General features: G+C 39.5%; 2 long non-coding RNA genes across 4 annotated transcripts in view; both read left to right on the top strand.

Annotated features, from left to right (window-relative positions):
- The window catches only part of LOC141548956 (uncharacterized), a 1120676-nt gene that overhangs the window by 929083 nt on the left and 166935 nt on the right, over positions 1-24658 (top strand). The gene's annotated exons all lie outside the window — the stretch shown is intronic.
- LOC141548399 (uncharacterized) lies at positions 12521-14732 on the top strand. The gene is made up of 3 exons (XR_012483932.1): positions 12521-12648; positions 12978-13175; positions 14519-14732. It is a non-coding gene; the product is annotated as an uncharacterized LOC141548399 (long non-coding RNA).

The following is a 24658-nucleotide window of genomic DNA, read 5'->3' as shown; positions in this document are numbered from 1 at the left end:
ACAATCTTGTATGTCTGTTACTCTAACTAGCCAGACGATGGGTACCAGATTAGGAGATGGCATGCCAGATAGGTGCAATTAACATTGCATTAACAGCCCTAATTCTGAATTTTCCAGATTTTTTCTTTATAATAAATACAAGGCTATTCCATGGGCTGAACATTCTTTCTATATTTCCGGCTTTCAACTGTTGTTGCACAATTTCATGTAAGGCTTGGGCTTTGTCCACTGAGAAAAGCCATTGAGGTACCCAAACTGGGGTGTTAGGTTTCCATGTTAATGGTGTGGGTGTGATATGAAAGGTAGTGCCCAAACCCCCAATGATCCCAATTAAAAATCCTGTGGAGGTGGTATATAAACTGAGGCCCCACGAGACTTCAATATGTTCCTACTCCGTAGATTGTATCTGAGACCTGTGTATATTCCGACCAGGGGTCGGAATACCCCCGTTTGTCTGCAAACTGCCAGGGCAGGTCTTGTGTTGCAACCCATGCCTGCTGTGCTCCTCCCAGCCCTTTAACCATTGTGACATTTGTACAAACCAATCACAAAGGGGGCCAGAAGAGCTATGAGATAACAGACCTATCAGCTCTGTTGGCAAGTAGCCTTTTAAATGCCTTCCCTTTAATATACATAGTTGCCCAGGCCTTGCTTTGCTCTATATATCCAATTAACGTCAGAATCTGACCCATCTAAGAGAGGGAGTGCCTGTGCTATTAGCTCACCCTTATCTAAAAATACTGGCATGTCATGTGGATTAATCACCACAATTTGGGGTTGTTCTTTGTAATCCCTGTGGCGTGGAATATAACAGGGGTATAGAATGTCAAGCCCACCACAAGCACTGCTTTTAGAGTTGGTTCCAACCAGGTTGCAGGTACTAAGATTTTATGTCCAGAGTCGGTTTGGAAATTCCCCCCACTGCAAAAAGGAAACCCAAGCCACCAGGCACTAGAGGTACTTCTGCTGTAGGCCGGCATGAGTCACTGGAGAATGCCTTTCTTCTACCTGATAAGCTTGTTGCAGGGCCCTCGAGGAGCCCCTCACCCTGTTTCCTGAATTATTTTTGTGGCACTCCTTTGCATAATGTCCTGGTTTATTGCAATTATAGCATATCACTTTTGGGCGAGTTCCTCTGACTGCCTGGTAGCACTGGGCTTTGAAATGACCAGCCTTCCCACATTGATAATATATCTTGGTTTCCTTAACCTTCATTTTCTCCCTGACTCCTCTACAAATAGCAGCTGTGAGGGTTTCCATTGGAAAGGCATTGGAGCCAACATTCTCACATCTCTTTATCATCTCTTCCAGGCCAGCCTCCCCATGTAAAGTAAGCATAGCCTTCTGGCAGTTAGTAGCAGCATTCTTCTGTGCCAATTTCTGTATGAGAAGGCTGGAGCCTTCCCCTTTACTCATGGACCTCTCAACAGCCGCCTGTAGGCAGGCCACAAAATCAGGAAAAGGTTCATTTCGGCCCTGTTTAATCTTTGTCACTGAGGGCCTGTGTTTTCCAGAAGCTTGAATTTTGCTAAATGCTGGTTGGGCACATTGGGGCACAGCTGCACACACTGCTGCATCATATTGCATTTGATCCTCATTTCTTTCATATATTCCAGCTCCTACTATTTTGTGGAAATCTTCTTGAGGGGTGTGGCTCTGCATGTCCCTCACAACGTTTTTTTTGTTTTGTTTTGTTTTTGCCAAATCTGCAAACAGAGTCATCCACTGCAGAGACTGCCCAGATCTAAGGCAGTCTTTAGCAATAGTCTTCCAGCCATCTGGGGTTAATATATTGCTAGAGGCTGAGAGCCAACAGCTCCTTAAAATATGGAGAGTCAACCTGTAAGTATTCACTGCCTTTTTCAGTTCTTAAATTTCTTCCACTCTAATGGAGCCCGCATCCTTCCCTATGGGCCTTCAAATGCGGGGCAAGCATCTAAGCAAAGTTTGGCTTCCTCATCTCTTTCTTTCTTTGCCTTCTGTATCATTTGTCCTAAACTTATCTAGGAATCTCCAAAGCCTCCATGAGGGGGGAAAGGGAGAGGATGGGAGGCATATCTCCTCAGGGACGGTGGGGAATGGGGGAGAAGGCCATGCCTCAGAGAAGGAGGCAACCTTCCCTCTGTTTGCTTTCTCCTCCCTCGTCTTATCACCATCGTTTTCCTCAAGGTCATATGTCCCTCTGCTTCCTCATTCTTCATCTTATCCCTGCCTCCTCCTGTTCCCTTCCTGCTTCTTCCTCACTACCTCTTCTTTTGAGGTCACATCCATCTCCTTCATCTTCTTGTATACTTCCTGATTCCTTCCCACAGCTAACTTCTGCCTGCTCCATTTTATGGGAACTGCTGGTCCCATAAGTGAGTGCCAGTTTACTACCTCATTTGTTTTATGACTCTGTTTGCACTTCATTATCTATTTTAATGGATTGCAGTTTGCACCTCTTAAAGTGCTTTTAATCACTTGATAAATGAGGTGATGCCATTATGCGATGGCTCCCAGCATTTCCTTATCATAGGAAGCCATCTGATTACTTATTTACCTCCCACTTATTTGAATGGAGCCCATTAAATTGTACTTTCAGGTAGAGAAGTTGTATAGTGTCCACAAATGCTTGGGTTGTTTTGAAATCTATTTCCAATCCTGCTTGCTTTACTATTCTATAAAATTCTTTTCCCTAACACCTCCCAATCTGGGACCCTAACAAAAACTTGTCCCTTCTCCCTTCCTGGAGTGACTCTCAGTCTCAAGATCTCCTCTCCCTTCCCCTGATCCAGCCACTCGGCTCACGAGGTCCTAAACTCTATGCCTAGCCCCACGCTTAGGCTGCAATGTTTGCTGAACTGTCCCAGCACACTCTGCCAGGGTCTTACATAACCGTGTTTGGGATTATCCTGGAAAAGCACTTGAAGACAAGTGATCCGGAGGTGCAAGCATTCTGTCTTTATTCAGTCATCCTCTCAGTGGGGGTAGCAGGAAGCAAGAGGCAAGTTCTGCTCAAAGCTGTCTATTTATGCTGCCACTCTTCTGGGATTATTCTGTGCCCAGCCCACTCAGAACTGCATAGGTGGAGCCTCAGAAGGGAGATGTGTGGAGTTAACATTGCACCCCAGGAAGTGCTCTAGAAAGAGGACACACCCCTCATAAATATTGCAAAAAAATATTGCAAGCAGCCAAAAAAAAAAAATTCAAATACTGAGGAACCACAATCAGAATTACCCAGAAACTAGCAGTTCCACTTTTAAGGATCGAAGGGCCTGGAATCAGATATTCCAAAAGGAAAAGGAACTTGGATTACAGCCAAGAATAAACTATCCACCTAAAATGAACATTATTTTTTTAGTGTCAAAGATGGACATTCAGTGATAAAGAGGAATTTCATTTATTTCTGAGAAAATGACCAGAGCTGAACAAAAAATGTGATCTCCAAACACAGCTCTCAAGAGAAGCATAAAAAGGTAAGAAGCAAAGAACTCTTGAGAACTATATTTCTGTCATAGCTATACTTAGAGAGAGAAATGGAAATATGAGAAAAACTATGCTAGGTGTTTTATGATTTTAAAGGAAAGTTCGGATTCGCTCCTATAAATGACGCTCTCAAGCGCAATTAAAAAATGAAAATATAAAAGTTTTAATTAAATAAGACAAGGTACAGACAATTTAGATTTGCATAAAAAACAATTAGAAATAAGAACAATTAACAATATGACAATTATAGCAGATAGAGGAAGAGAATACATCACCAACTCAAGGGAACCCGTAAGATCATCAAACGACTGGGAGCCCCTCTTTTTCAGCCTTCTCAAGTTGAGTTGGGTAAAGATTTTCCCATGCAAGGCGCCCCTTCACGGGCGAGGCTCTGTCATAGTATGGGACGCAGACTTTTTATATGTCTTTAGACAAAGAAGGCTTTTTGCCAAAAAATTATATAAGGGTTTGGCACATACATCTGTGCAGGTGCGGGGTACAGGAGGGCTTCACTAGTTGACTCGTTCCATATCGTCTCCATCTTGACAGTTCTTTATTAATTGCCTGTGCTCAGGGAGGGAGCCACTCCTCTCTGGAGCATAAACGTCTCTAGGAATGGCTAGTTCCTAGTATCTAGTGTCAAAAATATACAGAGTTCATGGTGTTAGGATTACTAGGTGAGAACTCAGGTTGTCTGGACAGTGACAAGGTGAGAATTCAGGTTGTCTGGACAATTACAAGGTGAGAACTCAGGTTGACTTGATAGAAGGAGCAAGCTCATTGGCTGAAGTGGTTCTTCCCAGAAGCCCTTGCATTATCCCACGCCCATTCTCTGGGAGGATAAAAGAGAGGACAGCCAGAGATAGAAGAAGACTCTGCATTGCATCAGGCTTGACGGGGCTCTCTGCAGGAAGGGAAGTCACTTCTCTGGACAAGAGTTAACAGCAACTGCCTGGAGACAACGGTTCGTTACAGGAAGAAGAATCTTTCGGAGAGATTTGAGTAGAAGACACAGCAGATCTCTTCCCAGAGAGTGATCCGGCAGCTTCTAGAGACAACAGCTCGCTACAATTGGCGCCCAACGTGGGGCAAGGACTTTTGCTTATCCTGACAAGAGGAGCTAGACCAGACCTTCGCAATTTGGTGCCTGAACAGGGACAGACACAGTCCTGATTCCAGTGGAAAAGCCTCCCATCCAGATCTCAGTCTCTCTGACCCAGAACCGTGAGTAACGAGGAAACTTTGTTAAAGATTAAGTGAGTGTGCTAATAGATAAATAAGGAACTTAACTTGTTAAGGGCTAAACCAGGAATCTCTTATAGCTGAAATGGGGGACATGTTACCTAAATTCAATCCCTGGACCTCAGCCGACTCAACCCCAGCCCCAGAAGCAACCTCAGCTCCACCCCCATTCAGGAGTGGTACTATAGAGAGTATAATCAAGATAATTGAGGAGCAGAGTTTACTTGTAACCTGGGTACACATTGCTAAACTCTTGGCTGCATTAAGACGCACATCCCCTTGGTTCTTAGAGGAAGAAAAGATAGATGTAGATAAATGGAAGCTAGTGGGATATGAAATGAAAGAATTTCAAGCAAAAAATGGGCCTCGTTCAATTTCTGCAGAAGTATTTTATATCTACAACATAACTCAATTAGCCTTAAACTATCAAGCAAGTTGTAGGAGAAGGAAAAGTTTTAAAAATGAACAGAGGAGGAAGTGTGAGGAAAAAAGGAAAGATCAAGATCTTGCCCTAGAGCAAGAAGATTTAAATGAGGAATTATGGTATGATTCTCTTGAAGAAGCTTCAACTCTGCCTAGAGAACAGATTATTGACAGGCCCACATCAACCCCACCTTCAGATGTGGAGGAAGAAAGAGGGGAAGAGGAAGAAACACAAACAGAATTGCCTGTGAAGCAGCCTAAGCCTAAGACAAGATTAGAAAAAGCATTGGTTAAAGCTAAGAGAGAAGGACAGGATATAAGTGATTTTATACATGCCTATCCTGTGATTGAAAATATTGACTCTGTAGGTAAAAAAAGGAGAAGATATGCACCTTTAGATTTGAATAAAATTAAGGATTTGAAAAAAGATTGTACCCTTTATGGGGCTACATCAGCTTATGTCAAAATGTTACTAGATGGTTTGTCTTATGAAGTCCTAACCCCAAATGATTGGAAATCCATAGCAAGGATATGCCTGGAACCTGGAGAAAATTTATTATGGCTTGCCAAATTTCATGAATTATGTAAAATTCAAGTCAGATGCAATTTGGAAATAGGAGTTAACACACAATTCACTTTTGAGCACTTAGCTGGTGAAGGTCAGTATGGAGAGAATTCAGAACAGATTAATTATACCATGACAATATATGAACAAATTGCTAAGGCTGCAATAAAAGCTTGGGGTGTCCTCCCTGGACAGAAAGATCGCGGAGAGGCTTTCACTAAAGTAAAGCAAGGTCCCAATGAACCTTTTGCAGATTTTGTGGGACGCTTGCAAACTGCTGTCAAAAGAACTATTGGAGAAAATGCAGCTACAGAAATAATGACCAGACATCTGGCTAAGGAAAATGCCAGTGAGATTTGCAAAAGAATTATATGGGGATTAGACAAAGATGCTCCTTTAGAGGAGATCATAAGACGCTGTGCTTCAGTGGGAACAAATGCTTTTTACACCCGGACAATGATGAATGTGGAAAGGCAGGGTCCCTCCTGGCAAGGGACTTCTAGAGAAACTCGGAGATGTTTTCAATGTGGAAAAATTGGACATCTAAGAGCTCAGTGTAGGTATGGAGATACAGTGAGAAGACAGGGTGAAAGAAGACCTAAAACCCCATGTCCAAAATGCAACAGAGGACTCCATTGGGCATCAGAGTGTAGAATAATTCAGGGAAACGGGACGAGGGGCCCAGGTCCAGGGCCCCAGGCAAAAAAGACTTGGGGCATGATGGCAGCTGATGTTACACCGAAAGAGCCTTTAGAAGGTCAGGACTCTGATGTGATGTATTAGCTGAAAAACAATCACATGGAAGAAAGGGATTACCCAATCAGTCAGCCAAAAGACAATCAGATTGCAAAAATGGATTACACTTGGGGAGAATACAGGCCTTTTAAACCAACAGGGCTGTGTCCAGTGCAAACAATTCCAATGTAATTGCCAGATGATGAGAAGAGATTTAGAAAGTGGTAAATAGAAGGTAATTAGATAGGTTAACTGCCTGGGAGAGAGGGTTTGCTTGTATTTCTTCAGCAGGAGAAGGAATCAGACGGGTGCCAACGAGTCGTATTCGCCTTGTCCATCAGAGAGAGACAGAAAAAGAGAAAGACCTCAAAATAAAGAAGATCTAAGAAACATCTGACACTGAAAGAGCATGGATAATAAGAAGACTGTTAAAGAACTTTAAAAACCAGCAGATCATTGGACTTCCTCACACAAGATGAGACTAATGGACAATGGACTTATGGACATTTATAAATTTTCAATTTATGATTATTTGATTATGTTATTTGTCATATACTTCTAGCATGTATTATGTTACTATGTTACTATGTGCTTATGTAATTTATGTAATTATGTGTAATACTTCCCATATTGATGGAATTATGTTTCAAGATCATGACTGTCCTATGTTCTAAATCAAAAGAAAGGGGGAGATGTTGGGATTACTAGGTGAGAACTCGGGTTGTCTGGATAGTGACAAGGTGAGAATTCAGGTTGGACAATTACAAGGTGAGAACTCAGGTTGACTTGATGGAAGGAGCAAGCTCATTGGCTGAGGTGGTTCTTCCCAGAAGCCCTTGCATTATCCCACGCCCATTCTCTGGGAGAATAAAAGAGAGGACTCCCAGAGATAGAGGAAGACTCTCTGCATTGCATCAGGCTTGACGGGGCTCACTGCAGGAAGGGAAGTCACTTCTCTGGACAAGAGTTAACAGCAACTGCCTGGAGACAACGGTGCGTTACAGGAAGAAGAATCTGTCGGAGAGATTTGAGTAGAAGACACAGCAGATCTCTTCCCAGAGAGTGATCCGGCAGCTTCTAGAGACAACAGCTCGCTACACATGGAATGGTCAAGTTCCCATAATTTGGAAGCTCAGGCCTGTTAGATTTGAGTGAGCTTATAATTCTAATATGAAATTTTATATTTCTTATTCACTAGATTATAGGACTCTGCTGAGAGGGAGTACCGAGGCCACCTCAACGTTTGGAGCACAACAAGTCTTCTGCCACTTTGCAGAAAAGCCCTTGTTGAGCAAGAAGCAATGATTTGTGATCATGGGAACGAGTGTGAGCTTGAGGGTCACAGCCAGTGGCTTGTGAACAGGGAGGCCTTAACAGGGCCTCTCGCCTGTGAGTGAGTTGCTAAATTGCTGGATTGGCTCTCCTCTCATTGACAAATAAAATGAATATGAAAAGCCCACAAGTTGCTTCTCTAAACAGGGATTGGGGATTGCCTACTGTTCACACACTGATCACGCTTGCAAAAATGTATACCAACAAGGCTGTACAGCATAATAAACTGGAGCTCTTTTCACATCCTATGAGTCCACTGCCTCATTCATGTCACCTCTGAGATCAAAGGGCTCATATGCTTTGAGGTCTTAAAATGGCCATTAACAAAACTAGAGGTAGGAATGAGATTATACTGGAAAAAGAGGAAAATTGTGGTAATTTTTTTTTTTTTGCCTTTCTCACAATGAGGCAAAGAACACCTATTATAATTGAGAGAAAGAAGGGAGGGAGATGAACACTGTGTGAAAACAAATGTCGAGAGTATAAAATATTTGGGAATCCATCTACCAAAGGAAAGTCAGGAATTATATGAGCAAAATTACAAAAAACTTGCTACAAAAAGAAAGTCATATTTAAATAATTGGAAAGACATTAAGTGTTCTTGGATAGACCGAGCGAATATAATAAAGATGATAATACTCCCCAAACTAATCTATTTATTTATTGCTATGCCGATCAGACTCCCAAGAAACTATTTTAATGACCCAGAAAAAATAAAAAAATTCATATGGAAGAATAAAAGGTCGAGAATTTCAAGGGAATTGATGAAAAAAAAAGTCAGATGAAGGTGGTCTAGGTGTACCTGATCTAAAACTATATTATATAGCAGCAGTCTCCGAAACCATATGGTATTGGCTAATAAATAGACTAGTCGATCATTGGAACAGATTAGGTACACAGGACAAAATAGGGTACAACTATAGCAATCTAGTTTTTGACAAACCCAAAGATACCAACATTTAGGTTAAGAATTCATTATTTGAAAAAAAAAACTGTTGGGAAAACTGGAAATTAGTATGGCAGAAATTAGATTTGGACCCACACTTAACACCATATACCAAGATAAGATCAAAATGGGTCCATGATTTAGACATAAAGAATTAGATCATAAATAGAGTAGAGGAATAGAGAATAGTCTACCTCTCAGACCTGTGGAGGAGGAAGGAATTTATGACCAAAGGAGAACTAGAGATCATTATTGATTTTAAGGATCCTTTAAATGGGTGGCCACAGCACAACAGGAGATTGTGTGGTCCAGAAGTAATCTCTGTGGCTATAGGACTGCCCTGTGGGTGGGATCCTGGCCATATTGACATAGCTGCATAATGGGTGACGGCTCTCATCGCTGGTTGGGTGTGTGTGTGTGTGACATCACAGGTCCTTTATAAGCCCACTGCTTGCAGCAAGTTGCTCTCTTTACCCTGGCTCCCTAGCCTGGGGTAGCCAAGCCAAGCTGATGGATAGCCAAGAGGGTAAGGAGTTTGGTAGTGAACATGTGGGTCTTCAGACCAGGTGTTCACTAGGGGGTTTACAAGTCAGGACATTAAGTCAAGGCATTATGTGAGTAGTTATAATAAAGGATTTTAAGATTACACGTGGCTGTTCTTGAGCATGCTATCGGTTATTAGACTACTATTCAAGAAATCATGGCCAGAGACCTTTGAAGGCCTCAGAGGAGGTCAGTCGGGTAGAGTTGACACTGCAAAGGTCAGTGGTCAAAGGTACTCTGTTGGGCCTAGGGCAGACTGGTAATAGTAACTGCTAGGAAGGCATGTTACAATTGATCACAAGATAGAAGATTTTGATTACATCAAATTAGAAAGCTTTTGCACAAACAAAAATAATGCAAACAAGATTAGAAGGGAAGTAACAAATTGGGAAAATATTTTTACAGTTAAAGGGTCTGATAAATGCCTCATTTCCAAAATATAGACAGAACTGACCCTAATTTCTAAGAAATCAAACCACTCTCCAATTGATAAATGGTCAAAGGATATGAACAATTTTCAGATGATGAAATTGAACATATATCCACTCATATGATCACTACTGATCAGAGAAATGCAAATTAAGACAACTCTGAGATACCAATACCACTACAAACCTGTCAGATTGGCTAAGATGAAAGGAACAAATAATGATGAATGTTGGAGGGGATGTGGGAAAACTGATACACTGATGCATTATTGGTGGAATTGTGAAAGAATCCAGCCATTCTGGAGAGCAATTTGGAACTATGCCCAAAAAGTTATCAAACTGTGCATACCCTTTGATCCAGCAGTACTACTACTGGGCTTATACCCCAAGGAACTACTAAAGAAGGGAAAGGGATCTGCATGTGGCAAAATGTTTGTGGCAGCTCTTTTTGTAGTGGCTAGAAACTGGAAAATGAATGGATGTCCATCAGTTGCAGAATGGTTGCGTAAATTATGGTATATGAATGTTATGGAATATCATTGTTTTGTAAGAAATGACCAGCAGGATGAATACAGAGAAGCTTGGAGGGATCGTGGTGAGACAGGTTAGTTTTACCCTACTGATGAGGGGTTGTCGCCATAGTAATCCTGCTCAGTATGAGAGGAACTGCAGGTTCAGACATTTGGTTTGGTGTATGTGATGATTTTATTACATGAACTGATGCTGAGTGAAATGAGCAGAACCAGGAGATCATTATACACTTCAACAACAATACTGTATTAGGATGTATTCTGATGGAAGTGGATATCTTCAACAAAGAGAAGATCTAATTCAGTTCCAATTGATCAATGATGGACAGAATCAGCTACATCCAGAGAAGGAACCCTGGGAAATGAGTGTAAACTGTTTGCATTTTCGTTTTTCTTCCCAGGTTATTTTTACCTTCTGAATCCAATTCTTCCTGTGCAACAAGAGAACTGTTCGGTTCTACGCACATATATTTTATCTAAGATATACAATAATATATTGAACATGTATGGGACTGCCTGCCATCTAGGGCAGGGGGTGGAGGGAAGGAGGGGAAAATTGGGAACAGAAGTGAGCGTAAGTGATAATGTTGTAAAAAATTACCCATGTACATGTATTGTCAAAAAATGTTGTAAGTATAAAATTAATTTTAAAATAAATATTAAAAAAAGAAAAAGCTTTAATAAGAAAAAAGAAAGGGAGTTGCCACCACAGACGTTCTCAAGGAACCAGCACATGGCCTGAAGTACAATTTTTAGACACTATTCTTGTAATCTACAAAAGCATCAGGGAGAGATTAGCCATGGCAACTTCAGCTTCTCAATTTCTCATCCCACTGGCATTTTCATGATGTTTTTGACATTCCTTTTAGATTTTTCTAGAGAAAAAATTGGTGGGGGCCCTTGATTATTTGGGATTTCTCAAATATCATCTATTCAAGGAGTGCTTTGTACTGCCAGCCATGAATGAATGAAGGGACGAATGATAAAACATTTGTTAATCACTCACTATGTGCAAAGTGTTATACTAAGTGATGATGTCCTGGTAGCAATGCCTAGCTTGAAATAAATATCAACAAATTCACAATGGCCATTCTCTTTGCCAGAAGGCAAGTTTACTGAGGGGAAGATGTTACAGATAAAATAAGAGATGAAATGGGCGCCAGGAGTGGCAAATAGAAAAGAGAATTGGGAGAGCAATAGGGTTTCTAAAAAACGAATTTGGAAGAATCCATTAAAGGGATATGCCATGAGACCTGAATATGCCATTGAGTGTCAGTTTAGACCCATAGTGAAGTTTAGCAGAATGACCAGAGTTAGCTAGAGGAAGGAGAAAGATGCCATGAAAAGGAAGGCACTATGAGGAACCGAGAGAACACCTCCGAGTGGGATTGATCTTGAAAAGGACTTAGCAAAGATTTTCATGCTGAGTAGATCTTTAAAGGGAAAATAGAGCCTTGGGGATTTCTCAGGGGAGGGAGGAAGTGCCAGGGAGCTCAGAAAGAAGGATCAAAGGAGTGTCTAATTTGTTCTTTTCTCTCTTAAAAGTTTATTTATTTAATATTTCCCCCCAGTTCCATTTACAACAATTTATTCCCATTTGTTTTTAAAAGTTTTGAATTCCATGTTCTCTTTCTTATCCCCACTCATAATTAAGAAACGACAAGTGAAGTTATGCAAACGGTTTTCATAAAAGTCATGTTGTGAAAAAAAACAAAACAAACAAACAAAAAAAACAACAGAGATCTCCCATACTAATGAAAAAGAAAAAAAAAAAAACCCTCAAAAAACGTAAAGTGAAGAGAGAGAAATTGAGAGGGGGAGAGGGAGAAGGAGGGAGGGAGAATGCTTCAATCTGCATTCTGACACACTTCTTTCCTTCTCTGGAGAGGGATAGGATTTTTCAGCACAAGTCCTTCAGAGTAGTCCTGGATGATTATGCTACTGAGAGAGCAAAGTCATCCCCAGCTACTCATCCCGGAACTTTGTATCAGTCCTTTGTATACAGCACATTTCATTTTGCTTGAGTTAATGGAGGACTTTCCAGCTTGTGTGTGTGTGTGTGTGTGTGTGTGTGTGTGTGTTTTTCTTTTCCTGAGAGCATCCTGCTCATCATTTCCCATAGAACCATAATAGTCCATCACAAACACGTGCCCCAATGTATTCAGCCATTCCCCCACTGATTGGCCTCCCCTCAATTTCCAATTGGCGCCCAACGGTCTTCGAAGTCTGTGGCGTCGTCATGGTCGTCATAAGCGGCAGCGTCGTTGTGGTAACGGGTGAGTGGACAAGAACAGCTTGTGGCTGCGGGTCAGCTGGGGAGAGGGGCTGGGCCGGACTTTGTCCCCCAGTCTTTCCTTTAGTACCTGTCCGTCCTCCGGTCCTCCAGACCCTCTGACTACCAGAGTCTATTCTCCCAAACTTCCGTAGCTTCGGCTGTCCGTGAGAAACACCCCTCCCCCCTTCCCATCTCCCCGCTCCCTCCTCCAATCGGGCCCTACCCGCCCCCTTCATGTCCGAGGTGCTGAGAGCTGCTCACCAGCCAGACACTGCCCCTGACGATTGCCCGAGCCCAGAGATTCCTGCCTTCCCCCTCTCCGCCTCCTTCCCTCACCCTTCCCTCTCCCTGCCCCCTTCCCCCACCCTTCTCCCTCTCCTCCCTAAGCCTGACCTTGACTTCTACCTTGGTGATTGTCCATGACCTTGACCTTTCCTTTGGGGGAGAGGTAATTCCTCTGCTCCAAGACTGAGCGTGACCTTTCTCCCCGCAGAACCAAAGATGCCCCCCCTGTACCCTCTGCCCATCCTCTGCCTCATCCTACACTTCCTCTTCCTCCTCCTCCTCCCTTTCCTCCCCTTCCTCCTCCTCCTCCCATTCGTCTTGTTACTTGTCTTCCTCCCTCTCCTGGTTCGAGAGTCTGAGGAGGACGCCGAAGCAGAGGAGGAGAACTAGTCTGGGCCCACATAAGGTAACTTCCCCCTCCTCTGGAAGGAGCACCGCCATTCGCCCCGGGGATGCTCCCTTCCTCTCCCCCTTCTCTTCCTCCTCCTTCTCCCTCTTTGTCCTTCTCCCCTCCTCTCTTCCTCCTCCCCTTCCTTTCCCCCCTCCTCCTTCCCTCCTCCTTCTCTTTCTCTCCCCTCCCTCTCCTTGAAAAGACCAGTTTTAACAGATAAGTAACTGGATTAGGAGGGTCAGTATTTTAACATTTCCGGTTCTTGGCCCATGCTTAGGTAACAGTGCAGTTTTGACTTCACTAAAGAACTAGGGATTGCAAAGGAAAAGATTTTTCGAAATCAGTCTTGAGCCACCTTTAGTCCAAAGGCTAAGGTCAGACAAATGTCTCAGTAATTGTGTCCACCCAAGTCTGGGGAGAATCTGTAGGAAGCTCATAGTAAATCTAACACTAATAATCTAACACCATATAAATATGGGATAAGGGAAAAATATTTATGTGTGGGTATATTTATCATATATGTTTGTATATTTGGATGTTATATACTTTTATAGAAATTTATAATATAGAATATATATTTAATAATATATTAGATAGAGACAGAGTGAGGGAGGGAAGAGGGAGAGGTTAGTGTGATCTGTGATGAATCTATAAGATCTCAAATGCTTCCTTACAGGCTCAAACTGAGAATTATTTCATTCCCTCCCACTGTGCAAGCTCTCAAAGGCTTCTCTGCTTAGGAACACAGGCCACCTGGATCCAGCAAAACTTTTGAGAAAAGAAATCACTCACCTTGAATCTTAGAGTAGGAAATTCAAAGCAGCAACTTATGACACTTCGCCCAGCTCCCTTTAAGCCAGCCCAGGGACAAGGGGTGAATTATATGTCTTTCTAAGTATGTCTCTACTGGCTGAACGCTTAGGCCAGCTCCTTCTCCAAAAAGCCTCAAAGAAAAGGAAGGGAGGCAGGGGACTGAGAAGTGACCCAGCCTTTTAAGGAAGCAAGGGAGAAGATTTTATGGAGCTGGAAATTGTGGCCACTTATCTTTTTGAAAATGGAAATACATGAATTTGTAGATAATAACCTTTTGTCTTTTTAAGGGACAAGAGAGCAGGCCTTGGAAATTTATTGGCTATAAATCCGGATTTACTTGGATTTGAAATGTATTAGCTGTGTGATCCCTAAGCAAGTAACCCTTTGTCCCTCTATCTCAATTTACTCTTCTGTAAAGGATAATAATAGCATCCCAAGCTTGTTGTGAGGACCACAGGATTGTAAAGTGCTTAACACAGCGCCTGAGACCTGGAAGTGCTACGTGAAAGTTAACTGCTTTTTTTCATTTCTTTAATTACATGCAGTTCTTTCCCAATGGATGTCTCTACATGGAAATTTGAGTGTCATCATTGTAACCTGCCAAAGGAGATGAGATGCCATGTCATTGGGAATGAATTCAACTGAATTAACACCACCTCGGGCAGGGAGAGTTTAGTTTTAATAATGGGTTTTCGTTCAATTGTGAATGACGAAACATTGTTTATTATATTGTTGTGTTTCGAAATGTTCTTATATTGGAAAATGTGGTCAATTTGGAAACATTGGTAAAATTTTTATAAGCTGTGTTCTTAGAAAAGCAATCTAGATGTTGTTAGATTAAGAACAAGACTGTAAAAATGTGCTTAATATTCTAAAGTGCTCTAATTTAAGAACTTATACACTTGCACTTATGCTTATGAATAAAGAGAAATTTTACCTTCAGTTGTTTGTCTTTTGCTTACAAAAAATATGACATTGTTAACCACGTTCTTTGGAGATACTGTTATAATGTTAAGGCCTATGAAATATTTACATGGGTGTTTTTAAAAAGAAACTTGATCATTGTTTAAGGGGTGGGAAAGGGTACAAAGAAAAGAGCTTGTAAAATATTTTGTAAACTTTCAAAGACTCTTGGAACCAGTTAATCACGAACTCTTTTTTAAGTAGTATTTTATTTTTCCAATAGTTGCAAAGAGAGTTTTCAGCATTCCCCTTTGAGAAACCTTGTGTTTCTAATTCTCTCTCTCTCTCTCTCTCTCTCTCTCTCTCTCTCTCTCTCTCTCTCTCTCTCTCTCTCTCTCTCTCTCTCTCTCTTCCCCCTTCTCCCCTCCCCAAGATAGCAAGCAAACCAATATAAATTAAACATGTGTGATTTTTCTAAACATTTCCATATACCTCATGCTGCACAAGAAAAATGAGTTCAAAAGTGAAAAAAAAAACACACACACACAAGGAAAAAACCCCAAGCAAACAAACAACAGCAGAAAGGTGAAAATACTATGTTCCCATCCACATTAAGTCTCCCAGTCCTCTCTCTGGGTGTGTATGGCTCTCTCCTATCCAAGTTTATTGGGTTTGCCTTGTATCACTTCATTGTCGAAAAGAGCCGCATGTGTCAGAATTGATCATCATATAATCTTGTTGTTGCTGTGTACAATGTTCTCTTGATTCTGCTCACTTCATTTAGCATTCGTTCATGTCAATTTTCCAGCCTGCTGATCATTTCTTACAGAAGAATAATATTCCATTACATTCATATATCATAACTTATTCATCCATTCTCCAAATGAGAGGAGCATCTACTCAATTTCCAGTTCCTTGAGCTGCTACAATTTTGCACATTTCTTTTATGGTCTATTTGGTATATAGACTCAGTAGAGACACTACTAGATCAAAGGATATGCACAGCTTTATATCATAGGGGCATAGTTCCAAATTGCTCTCCAGAATGGTTAGATCATTTCACAACTCCACCAACAATGTATTAGTGTCCCTGTTCTCCCATATCTCCTCCACTATGTATCATCATTCCTTGTCATGTTAGCCAGTTGGAGAATTGTGAAGTGGTACTTCAGAATTGTCTTAATTTGCATTTCTCTAATCAGTAGTGATTTCAGGAATTTTTTCTTATTAGTCATAAATTTTTTATCAGCCCTGTGTAAGAGTTTTCTGTGTTGTGGAATTTGTAGTGAGTAAATGGGATATAAATACTCCTTGTTCAAAAAAAATAGAGGTCTAATTTTTCAAGCCTTCATATGATGTAGAGTGAGTTAGAGTGTGTGTGTATGTGTGTGTGTGTGTGTGTGTGTGTGTGTGTGTGTGTTAATCTGAAGGTCCAGTACTATTTTAATGTGGGTTAACTAAGTGATAGCATATTCACAATGTATATGGGATTCCAAAATGTAATTATTTTCTTGATTTCTAGTAATATGTTTTAAACCAGGGGGAATTTATGCTCTAGGAGAAGACAAAGAAAACAATACTGAATGCATGAAGGCCTGGTTAATGTTTCTATTGTGGAAAGGCTCAACTGATTCTCCTTCCTGTTGCAATTGTGTTTTGAGAGAGGGGTTTGGGTGGGGGGACTTAGAAATTTGTTATGGTTACAAATACATTTGTTTTGGGGCAGCTGGGTGGCACAGTGGATAAGAGCACCAGCCCTGAAGTCAGAAGGACCTGAGTTCAAATCTGCCCTCAGACACTTAATACATCCTAGTTGTGTAACTGCCTGAGCAAAACAACAAACAAAAACAATACATTTGTTTTTGTGATGTTTATGCAGTTCAGTCATGATATTTAAAAACATTTTATACCATGAATGTTATGGAATATTATTGTTCTATAAGAAATGATCAGCAGGATGATTTCAGAGAGGCCTGTAGAAACTTACATGAGCTGATGCTGAGCGAAGTGAGTAGAACCAGATCATTGTACACAGCAACACCAAGATTAACAATGATCACTTCTGACACACGTGGCTCTTTTCAATAGTGTGGTGACTCAAGCCAGTTCCAATGGTCTTGTGATGGAGAGAGCCATCTGTGCCTAGAGAGAGGGAACAGTGGGAAATGAGTGTTGACCACAACATAGTATTTTCACTTTTGGTGGTGTTTTCTTGGTTTTTGTTTCCTTTCTCTTTTTTTCCCCTTTTTGCTCTGATTTTCTTGTGAAGAGTAAATGTGGAAATATATATAGAAGAATTGCACAGGTTTAACATATATTGGATTACTTGCTGAGTAGGAGAGGGGGTGGAGAGAAGGGAGGGAGAAAAAATGTGGAACACAAGGTTTTGAAAGGGTGAATGTTGAAAATTATCTCTGCATATGTTTTGAAAATAAAAAGCTGTAATAAAAATAAAATAAACATTCTATCCAATTTAGTTTTGATCAATTCCAATTCTAAATATTTATTTCTTTGCTTTAAGATTAAAAGAGATATCTGTCAGTTTAAAGCTTTATAATTAATTTGCTTCATGAAAGTTTAGTGACTAGCTTTTTAGTGTCAGGCTAAATTGTAAGTAGTTTTTAAGAAAGAAAAATGCTTTTAGGAAAGAGTGTCTAAAATTATGTACATATTTATAGAAAGATTTTTGTGTGATTTTCAGAAGGGGTTGATGATAAAGTATGATATTTCTAAACTCATTTATTAGAGTAATTTATTCATCTTGATAATAGTGTTCAGATTTACTGTGATTGGTGAGACAAAAGCTCTTTTTGGATTCTGAATATTTTTTTAGAGAATATTTGAATATTCCTTATTTCTTTAATGGCAAATTTGATTTTACTTATAACTATTACTTAATCTGGGACTGGTAGTTAGTTGATTGTTGCCCTTCGTTCTCGAAGTAGGCAAAAGGACATCACTCTGTTAGAGTCCAGTGACAGAGTGTCTGGCTGTGACCAATCATCAAAGAGAACTGTCCAGCGATAATAGAAACAGAAGGAAACATAGGCGTTGAAAGAATTCATCGAACACCTTCTGAAAAAGACCCTAAAAAAAGAACTCCACAGAACGTTGTGGCTAAGCTGCAGAACTACCAAACTAAGGAAAAAATATTGCAAGCAGCTAGGAAAAAACAATTCAAATATCAAGGTTTCACAATAAGGGTCACTCAAGATCTGGCTGCCTCCACATTAAAGGATCAAAGGGCCTGGAATGTGATATTCCAAAAGGCAAAAGAAGTACGATTGCAACCAAGAATAAACTACCAGCTTAGTTTAGCATTTTCTTCCATGGAAGAAGATGGTCATTTAATGAAACAGAGGAATTCCATTTGTAAGAAAAAAACAAGACTTAAACAAAAAATTTGATCTACATCCACAAGACTGAAGAGAAGCAGAAAAAGGTAAAAAGAACTCTTCAGAACTGTATCTGTTGTGGATATACAGAAAGTCCACATGGATAATTTGATTTTACTGATATAACATAAAAAGGGAAGTAGTAAAGGGAAGGGGATAGTATCAGAAAATAGGAAAGGAAAGATAAAAACAGGGAAACTACATCCCAGGAAGAGGCATAGAAAATTTACCACATCTGAAGGAATTTGGAGAGGGCGAGAAACATTGTGTGAATCTTACTCTCATCAGAGTAGGCTCAAAGAGTAAATAATTGACATATTTGTTTTTCAGAGAATTCTTTCTCACCTCATTATAAGGGGGAAGAAGAAAAGGGAAAAGGAAAAGAGGAATAAGGGAAGGTACAAGAAAGGAGAAGGGACTTAAAAGGAGGGGAGAGAGATACTAAAAAGGGAGGGCTGCGTGACACAAGTGGGGTCCATAAATTCAATGCTGGGGAAAAGGTTCAGGGAGGACAAGGAGCAAGAAAAGCACAATCAGGGGATAGATAATATGATGGCAGGAAATACAGAATTAGTCATTTTAAGTGTAAATGTGAATGGGATGAACTCTCCCATTAAATGGAGGCAGATATCAGACTGGATCAAAAGTCAGAACCCTACAATATATTGTTTACAGGAAACACATTTAAAGCAGGGAGATACATACAGAGTAAAGGTAAAAAGTTGGAGCAGAATCTATTATGCTTCAGGGGAAACTAAAAAAGCAGGGTTAGCCATCCTTATCTCAGATCAAGCAAAAGCAGAAACTGATCTGAATAAAAGAGATAAGGAAGGAAACTACATCCTGGTAAAAGGTAGCATAGACAATGAAGCCATATCAATACTAAACATACAAGCACCAAGTAGTATAGCAACTAACTTCCTAAAGGAGAAGTTAAGAGAGTTGCAAGAAGAAATAGACAGCAAAACTATAATAGTGGGTGATCTCAACCTTGAACTCTCAGAATTAGATAAATCAAACCACAAAACAAATAAAGAAATTAAAGAGGTAAATAGAACATTAGAAAAACTAGGTATGATAGATCTTTGGAGAAAACTGAATGGTGATAGAAAGGAGTATACTTTCTTCTCAGCAGTTCATGGAACCTATACAATAATTGACCATATATTGGGACATAAAGATCTCAAAATTAAATGCAGGAAGGCAGAAATAGTAAATGTCTTCTTCTCAGATCACAATGCAATAAAAACTACATTCAACAAGAAGTTAGGGATAAATAGACCAAAAAGTAATTGGAAACTAAATAATCTCATTTTAAAGAATGACTGGGTGAAACAGCAAATCATAGAAACAATTAATAATTTAATCCAAGATAATGACAATGATGAGACAGCATACCAAAAATTTGTGGGATGCAGCTAAAGCGATAATAAGGGGAAATTTTATATCTTTAGAGGCTTACTTGAATACAATAGAGAAAGAGAAGATTAATGAATTGGTCCTGCAACTTAAAAAGCTAGAGAAAGACCAAATTAAAAAGCCACAACCAAAAACTAAATTTGAAATTCTAAAATGAAAAGGAGAAATCAATAATATTGAAAGTAAAAAAAAAGTATTGAATTAATAAATAAAACTAAGAGTTGGTTTTATGTAAAAGCCAATAAAATAGATAAACCTTTGGTAAATCTGGTCAGAAAAAGGAAAGAGGAAAATCAAATTGTTAGTTTTAAAAATGAAAAGGGGGATCTTTCTACCAATGAAGAGCAAATTAGAGAAATAATAAGGAGTTACTTTGCCCAACTTTATGCCAATAAATTTGCTAACTTAAGTGAAATGGATGACTACCTCCAAAAATATAGGCTTCCTAGATTAGCAGAGGAGGAGGTAAACTGCTTAAATAGTCCCATTTCAGAAAAAGAAATAGAACAAGCTATTAATCAACTCCCCAGGAAAAAATACCCAGGACCAGATGGATTTACATGTGAATTCTACCAAACATTTAAAGAACAATTAGCCCCAATGTTATATAAACTATTTGAAAAAATAGGGGAGGAAAGAGTCCTACCAAAATTATAATTATTAAAATTATAAAATTAATTTAATAAAAACCACAAAGGGGATTTTGAAGGAGGGTTTGGGAAAATCTTTCCCAGGAACAGGTAGCCACAGAGGCAGAATGTTTTGCAGAAACAATTGACCACAAGGTTCAGTAAGGGCAGCCAGAGAACACCAACAAAGTAGTCTGGGAGTGAGCAAGACTTTGACTCACTGCAGTGTCCTGATTGGCTCCTTTCGGGAAACAGGCTTACTCTGTTTCTACTGCACCTGTCTGGCAAGGTAACTCCTAGAAAACAGACATATCCCTATCAGGGGGACATCCACCAGCTGGCTTTTTTGTCAGCATGGTTGAGGGCCCCACCACTGCCCAAGGAGGCACGATCAATCTGTTTCTCCCCTGCGGGTTTGCACTCCCAAGATCTGACAAGATTTGCCATTGAAAGTTTTTGTTAGGGCTTGACTCTTGAGGGGGCCTTGGGTTCCTTCCCCTCCCCTTGCAATGCTGAAGGAAGAAATAAAGAAGAATGAAAAAAAAGGGGACCCATGACACAATTAGCACAACACAATCAGCAAAAACTAACAAATTAGTCCACAAAAATGGCTGAGCAGAATGATGAAACCCAAAGAAAACAATAAGAATCATGGGAAGACCCAAAGATAGGTACTGTTTGGTGGTGAGGGGGAACACACTCAATGTGCATACTGAGTCTTGGGGGAGCTAGGGGAGGTTGTCTATTTCAGAGCCCACTGGAAGTGACCTCAGGGCCTTCACCTGTTTGGTGGGTCCACTTGAGGCCTGGAGCCTTGGTCAGATGATCCAGGAATCCACTCCCTCAAATTGGAGGACCTGGGGGAAGCTTTGGGTTGTAGGGGAGAGTGAACAGGTGCCATTCCCTGGATTTAAAAAGGAGGTGTCCCACTCCACAAATGTCTGTAACACAGGGACAGTTTTCACTTAACATGGACGGTTTGCTTGAGATATACGCTTGTGAGAAAAGTACTTGCATCATTCTTTGAGTCTGAGTTTCTGCTCAGCATAACATAGGTCCTTGGTTAAAAGTCTCAGCACATAGAGATGGTCCAGTTTCCCAGCCTTATAAGGTTCAAACAATACAATAATATTTTTTCCCAATACCCACTATTGAATAGAGTCTTTTCCCAAGACAGAAGTTGAATTAGAACTGTAGTTGAATAAATACCAAGCTAGCTCCAACATCAAGTCACAAGATGGAGTCAGTGGGGTTCACTCAATTCTCACTATGAACCACTTGCTATTCTAATCCCTTCAATCTATTCAATTTTCCTTTTGGGGGAGTGGGCAACTCCCTCCCTTTATGGATCACTTATCTCTAAGGCAAATCTATAGGGTTTTTTCATAAATCCAAAATCATAAATACAATAAAGTCAAGTTATAGGCCAAACTACTTACCAATAGTAAGCTAAGCAAGAAAGCAACATCATGAATCAAAAGACCAAAACAATACAATAACTATCAGCAATATTAACTAATATCAAGTTTGCTATTATCCTGGTTACCCATTCTCAATGTCCATTTAATCAATATATTTTGAGTTTCAGATGTCTCCTGTAGTCTCTGGTCCCTAGATACTGTTTTTGGACAATAGAATTTATTCTCTGGATGGCTCTGAAGGGGTCTCTGCTTCTCTGCTTCCAAATCTAAAAGTTCCTAAATAGTTTGCCTAGTAATAAGTCTTAATACACATTAGGATAATCACTTAAATTTAGTTCTCCAATCTTGAAACTTCAGAGAATTTCCACTTTTTGCTACTTTTTGATTCTATCCTTACCTAAATCCTGAAACATATCAAAATCTTTTGAAAGTTCATGAGAATCCAACCATAAACAAACTCTTTTGTCTTTTATAATTAATAGACAGATGCTTTAAAACGGGAAAATAATTTCCATTTCTTTGCCACTATCAATGTAATTTATATATAAAATCCTTAATCCACCTTTGAGGACTTATTACTAAAACATGCTCAAAACTTGAATCTCCATGATAGATAAATCTGGAAGCCAATCTTATGCACGTATATACTTTTTTTGCTGAGGCAACTTGGCTTAAATGACTTGCCCAGGGTAACACAGCTAGGAAGTGTTAAGTGTCTGAGGCCAGATTTGAACTCAGATCCTCCTGACTTCAGGGCTAGTGCTCTACTAGCACTGCACCAACTAGCTGCCCTCATATAAATGCTTCTTAAAGAAACCAGGTTAATCCTGTAGCTTTCTCAAAATTCGCTATTCCATTTAATTATAGAAAACTTTTATGTTACATCATTATCTCATTATTTTCCCTAATCATTTCCCCCTTAGGAAAATATCATCCCTATAGTATAATTTGACCACAAACACAGGTTAGAATTTAAGATGTTCTTACTTTCATCCTATTATATTAACTCAGACATATTCCAGTATCAATGTATTATTTAATAGTTGTACTATTGTACTTAAATACTTCTTGATTTATAGACATTTATCATAAAATGCAAAAGAGAGATATAGTTATAACAATGTCAAATAGCACAAAGGGGATAATTCTTTAGCTCTGTTTGAATCCAGTCATGGAAAGGAAATAGCACATGGGGGAATAAATTCAAGAGAATCCTACTTTTTGGCCACATCCAAATCATTCCTATACTTTTCCTAGGCACAGACATCCACCTTTCGTAATTGCCAGATTGCAGCACACTTCATTTTCTATATTGACTTTGTGACAGTCCAGATAACTATCCCTGTAATCAAAACCCAAAAGAATAACATTACAATCCTCCTTCCCCAAAATAGTAAATTGCACCCACCTCCCAAAATAGTCCCCCAAGAGCTTTTACCTTAAACAGCGGAATGCCACTAAGCCCAATTTAGGGCCTGAATATCTTTCCTGAGTTTTCCCTCACAATCTGCATTTCATTTATGCTTTATTTATAAATTAAAACTAACCATATTCTGGGATTCATACACGTCAAATATCTGATAATTGACTCATCATTAATATGTAGAAACTACACCTTTAAACCACCCTCTACATTTTCAAAATAGCCAAAGAATTTTAAATGAAAATTTGCTATTGTAGTAGAGTCATGATAATTATTATTCATTTTGAAACAAAAAAATCTCATTAAATACTTAACAGTTTTCAAATACTCATTTTTGCCACATGTTTTTAAGTGCTTAATTCACAATCTAAGGACATTCAGATCAAAAACAGTTGTTTTGTCTAACAGCATTTCTGTTATAACAACCACTTAAATTTCTCAATATAAGAGAATTTAGAAAAATAATGCCATAATATCATGTATTATGACATAATACATATAATAATATAGTGATCACCATATCCTTATCACTATGTTAAGTTAAGCACTTTATAATCATCATATTATTTTGATCTTCACAACAATTCTGGGAGAGGAGTACTTTGATTATTTTTCTCTTTACAGATCAGGAAACTGGGGCAAACAGAGATAAATAACTTGCTTAAGATTATACAGCTAATAAATTTTTGCACCTGGAATGCAGTTCCAATTTCACCATACTTTTCCAGCATTTGGCAACCTGATCTGAGAGAAGAGGAGTTAACAGGATCAGAGCGAGAGGGTCTCTGAACTGAGGGAGTCACAGCAGATCACTGTTTTAAACAATCATTTCTCTGATAAAGGAAGGGTTAATAAGAGGTGGCTGTGAGATGCAAACACTATCCCTATTTTCTGTTCACTCTGGAATTACTTCCAAATTAGCTATCTCCCTTCATTGCACTAAAATACTGACAATTTTCAGCAAGTGTCATTTAGTTTTGAAACTTTCTAGAATCTAATTCTTATTTTTCCACAAAACAAATTCTACAAAGTAATACCCCCCAAATTCACTAAGATATTTCAGAAGGGAGTCCCAGTAGTTCTCCCCTGCGGTATTTAAAATGATTAATCTCTAAACTCTTTAATGATTCCCGTAGTCTCCAAACCTCCAAAATCTATGAAAATGTTTTTTTTTAACAGTTTTACAAACTTTGATTATCTGACTTTATTTCTGTAACTCCAAAGTGGCCAAAGCTAAGATGACAGGGAAGAATTTTCTTGCACATTTTCTTCCCCCCCCTTTTCTCTTTTCTTATACCTTAATCTCCCACAGAAAGCCCAAGGTGGGAGTGAGTCCTGCTTATTGGGACAATTGAGTCAAGCATGAAAGTTCATTAATCTTTCCCAGTGTTCTGAACTCTGCCTAGAGATTTCAGCAGTTTTTCTGGTTAACTGCATTTTCTCTTTTATACAAAAATCAGCAAAACACAGACACTACACAAGGTGAATATTTTTC

This window comes from Sminthopsis crassicaudata, chromosome X (genome assembly GCF_048593235.1).
Source record: "Sminthopsis crassicaudata isolate SCR6 chromosome X, ASM4859323v1, whole genome shotgun sequence".
Classification (NCBI taxonomy): Eukaryota; Metazoa; Chordata; class Mammalia; order Dasyuromorphia; family Dasyuridae; genus Sminthopsis; species Sminthopsis crassicaudata.
Note: the sequence above shows the minus strand (reverse complement) of the source record. Positions and strands in the feature narration are given on the sequence as shown.